Source organism: Halyomorpha halys, unplaced genomic scaffold (genome assembly GCF_000696795.3).
Source record: "Halyomorpha halys isolate HHAL.00 unplaced genomic scaffold, Hhal_1.1 Scaffold1280.1, whole genome shotgun sequence".
Taxonomy (NCBI): Eukaryota; Metazoa; Arthropoda; class Insecta; order Hemiptera; family Pentatomidae; genus Halyomorpha; species Halyomorpha halys.
The window spans coordinates 115,077-119,711 of NW_027106955.1; the positions used below are offsets into that span (position 1 = coordinate 115,077).

At 29.6% G+C, this 4,635-nt stretch overlaps 1 long non-coding RNA gene across 3 annotated transcripts in view; it reads left to right on the plus strand.

Moving 5' to 3' along the window:
• The first annotated feature begins 45 nt into the window (after positions 1-45).
• LOC136795269 (uncharacterized) overlaps positions 46-4,635 on the plus strand; it is a 6,706-nt gene continuing 2,116 nt past the window's right edge. For 2 of the 3 annotated variants that reach the window (XR_010842846.1, XR_010842848.1), the window contains exons 1-2: positions 46-2,908; positions 2,979-3,172. This is a non-coding gene — a long non-coding RNA (uncharacterized lncRNA). The remainder of the gene's footprint in view (positions 2,909-2,978; positions 3,173-4,635) is intronic. The other variant, XR_010842847.1, reaches the window with a different exon arrangement.

The window sequence follows — 4,635 nt, forward strand, 5'->3', positions numbered from 1 at the left end:
TGTTTCATTGACCGCACCCCCAACCATCTTCTCCTCATTTACTTACCTTTATAACTTTTAAAGGAAAAGGTAATAGTCAACATGATTTATTTTTCCATACATAAAGCATCCACTAATTTATTTTTTCATTCTGTTTTAGAGGGATCGGGGAAAAAAAATTAAATGTAATTGTAAGTAGGATTCACAACAAATTGTTAACTAATTATTTGAAATGTCAACGTTGAAAACTTACAAATGTGAAGTTTGTGAGACTAAATTTGCTCGCAGTTTCACTCTAAAAAGACATTACATTAACACACACAATAATGGAAAATGTTCTGATAGTTTACCACCTAAATATTCACAATCTTTTAAGTATCCTATTTGTGATAATGTTTTTTGTGCATTACGTCAGTTTTGTTTTATGTCAGTTTGGCCATTTATTGAATAAACATAAGATAACTCTCGACCATAAATTTAAAAATAGAAATATTTTTAAGGATTGGAAAACATCGGTTGAGAAATCAATGTATGTAAAAAAAATTGGGTAGTATATCAATGCAGGACAAAAAGATAGTTTACTATTACTGTCAGGGATCAGGCAATTACAGATGTTCAGTGCCCTTATCAAAACGTAAAAGACAAATGAAGATTCAGGATTCACAAAAAATTAATTCATATTGTTCAGCTAAGATTAAAGCTATTTTCAACCAAAACAGGAGTGTTGAAGTTGAGTTTTGTTTAACCCATCTTGGCCATGATTGTGAACTATTCCATTTGTATCTAATTTCAGAAGAACGAAAAAAATATTGCCTCTAAGATATCTCAAAAAATTTCTTTCAAAACTATTATTGATGAGATAAAAAATAGGGGTCAGATGAAGTGAAGAGAAAACATCTTACTAGACAAGATTTAAGAAACATAGTTCAACACTTTTCTTTAGACCAAGAACTTGTTTGTTGAAATGAAGATGTAACCAGAATTGATACTTGGATTAAAGAACAATGGTAAAATGAGAAAAATTCTGTTTTACTCTACAAACCTAGTGGTTTTAATTTAGTTGAATTGGCCAATTTTAGCAAAGATTCATGAGTGAATTTCAGGCTGAAATGTTAAAAAAAATATGGTGGTGATAGTTTATGTATTGAATCAACTCATGAAATTCATTTGTAAAACTTTGAGATGATTACTTTATTAGTGCTTGATGATATGGGCCAAAAATTCCCTTGTGCTTTTCTCTACTAGAAATTATCACCAATCCATAGAATTTTTTCTGAAAGCCTTCATATCCAAAGTAGATCAGATATTAATAACCGACATTACGGACGTATTTTACAATTCATGGATAAACACTATGGGTGATGTGGAGAAAAGGCTCTTCTGAACATGGGATAAAAATGTGCTTGGCAAAGAAGGCTTTACAGTGATGTCAAAAATTTAGAAAAAAGGAAAGAAACGTCCAGGAAGATTTTAATTTTGCAAAATAAAGTGGATGAAAGAAAATTTAAAACAGCTATGTCTTATTATAAGTGATATATGTGGTGACCCAGAAACAAAAGAATTAGGTTTTTATTTTAGGGAAAGGTTTGAGAAAAACTGCTTGTCCTGGGCTCACTGTTATCACAAAAATGTTGCTATAAACACTAACTTGCAATTAGAGCAATTTCATAGCATTTTCGGACACTTGTTTTTAAAAGGAAAAATGTAAAACTGTCTTGATCTAGCTGTTAATACTGTGGTTGATCAAAGTTCTTTTAACAGGCTTGTTAATATTCACAATAAAGGAAAGGTTATTTATAGTTGGAAGACTATTAGAGATAGACACAAAAAAATCCCTTCTGCTAAATCCTGAAAATCTGATTGATGTGAAAAATATTTGACTGGTGTTTTCATCTTCATCAGAATATGATGTATGCATTGTTTCAATAAACAAAATATCATGCAATTGTTCATTTAAATGTGAGCTTTGTAAGGCATATTTAGATAAATTTAATTGTACATGTTTTGATTCTTGTGCGAAATGGAATATGTGTAAGCATATTCTCTTAGTCTGTCAGAAACTGAATTTTCACAAATCCCAAATTCAAGATATTTTGTCTCACAACAAAGCAGAGCAAGAAATGAACATGAACCATGGAACTAGTTTGTTATCATCTTCAGTAAGTAACAGGAGAGCAAGTAGTGATGAATCAATCAATTTAGAGTCACTGAAATGGGATATCCAGATGAACGTTTCTCCTATTTTAAGTAAAATTAAGAATGTTGAACTAATTCAACTCTTCAAAAAATCTTTAAAATCTTTAGAACCCCAGATTGCAGCCCAGATGAGGATATCCAAATCAGTCCATCAACATCAAAAACCATCGCTGTTAGAAAAACAATTCAGCATCAGGGAAACATTAAATTGGAAAGGATGATACAATTTAGAAAATGTGCCTTAAAGCCAATTAATGAAGATGCTGATAAAAGAAAGAAAATGGTGCCTAAAGATGGAGTTGAAAATAAGTAGTGAAAAGTTTATAGATATTCATTCATGTCTAATTATTCTCTTTTTTCTGGATTATCTCTCTAGGAAGTCTGGTGAGTCAATTCTTTTAAAATTTTTTGAGGTTAATCACTTCCATCATTTGAATGAATTATTATTTATTTATTCATGACATTGTACAACGTTTCAGGACCACTGAAATAATGGAAACTTCCAAATGATGGAAGTGATTAACCACAAAATTTTTTAAAAGAATCTCTTTTTTCTTTTTTATTATTATTATTATTTTTTTAATCACCAGATTCTGCATTATTACAGTCCAAGGCAGTTAAGGAAACAGAATTCTTTATTATTATTATTATTATTTTTTTTTTTACCACCAGATTCTGCATTATTACAGTCCAAGGCAGTTAAGGAAACATAATTCAAGACCATTGAGGCACTGTATGTTAAAAAGTTATTATTTCCTTATAAAATTAAGAAACATAAGCTGATTTTTGTTCTGCCTTTGTAGGACCGTAAAGGTAACAAATCAAAGATGAGATTTCAGTGTGGGAGCAAGAGAAGTTGCTGTTTTCCAAGCCCTGAAGATACAAAATTAATAAGAATTTTTGAAAATTAATGTGAATGACAAGGAAGAAAATTATTTTTGTAGTTGCCCAAATGTAAAGAAAAGGAGGCTTGCAGATGGAGTTGAAGAAAAGAAAGGTAATTCAAATTCATTCATCTCTAATTATTCTGTTAGGTAATTATTTACTTTAGATCCTCCAGAAATGTGCCAAACCATTTTTACTTGACCAGAGTGTACCTCGACCTGAAGGTACCCTAAAAGTGGCGGGGGTGACCGATGCCCAAACTTTCGTTTTAAAATGAATTGCTCATTACTTCTACAGGGAATTTTCCCCTCTTTTTTTATTCTTATTAATTTATAGTGCAAGAAAACCTTATTATTATAGTCATATTAACTATTAAACAATTTTCTTATTAAAACATAGACTAGTTCATTTTGAATAACTGCCCAAAAGCATCGAAGACCCTAATACTACAGAAAGGGAGGAGGTGAGTACCCAAAAGGCAACAAAACGTAATACTAAAGAAGCAATAAAAAAGTTGTTAATTGAAAGCAATCTACAGTCTTATCAAGTCGACCCAATAAATTCAGGTGAATCTTTGAATTTATTTCCAAAGAGTAGATTAAGGGTTAAATATCAAACCCCAAAATTATATCTATGGGGAAGATAAGGACCTTAATAGATACAGAAATATATAATATCTAATATTTTTATTTCATAATACATATTGTAATATTGAATATTTAATACTAAAGATTGTCAGAATGTAGAGTTAAATAGTTCAAAAAAAGTACAAAGGACCATGAATAACGTCACTCTTAAACATCAAAAAAGATATGTAAATATTATGATTTAAAGATAAGATAAAGATGTATTAAATATCGATATTTATCAGTTAAAAGAAGTAAATGGGATGGGAATTGCAGCAGAAAATAACTTATTAAATATTATAATTATATTATATATTCTGCATTCCCGCAATACCCGCTCACAGCCTTCAGACTTACATATAACTGCTCATTGAACCGCAGCCTTTGGTAGATCTTTCCTCATCCCTATGGAATTCTATTCCCTCCTCCATTCATAGTTCTAATACCCTTCCAACCTTCAAAACCCATATCTTCGACCACCTTCTGTCCACCCGATTCTGGAAGAATAAAAATTGAGAGTTTCAAACAAGGTTTATATATTTTCTGTACTTAATGTTTCAGATTTTTGTAAATAAGTATATTAGCAGAAATTGGACCTTTCCATTTAATATTTTTAGTTTAATTATTTTTGATTTTTATCATTTTTTTTTTCTATTACTTATTATCAGAAGTGTTTGTCATCTTATGTTTTATGATATGACATATGGTTTTACTTTATATGTTTTATTCTTATTTTATATATTCTGTTAATTATTGTTGTTTATTTTTATCTTTTTAAATTCATTGTTTTATTATATTTTATGACGTTTTATAATTTCATTTTTATTTTGTATTTCACTCTATGGCTCTAAAGCCTAATTTTGATGCCTGTATATTATTCTAAAGGGTTCAATCCCAGAATAAATAAAGAATATTATTATTACATCAAAAATTAATGCTCAAAATGAAC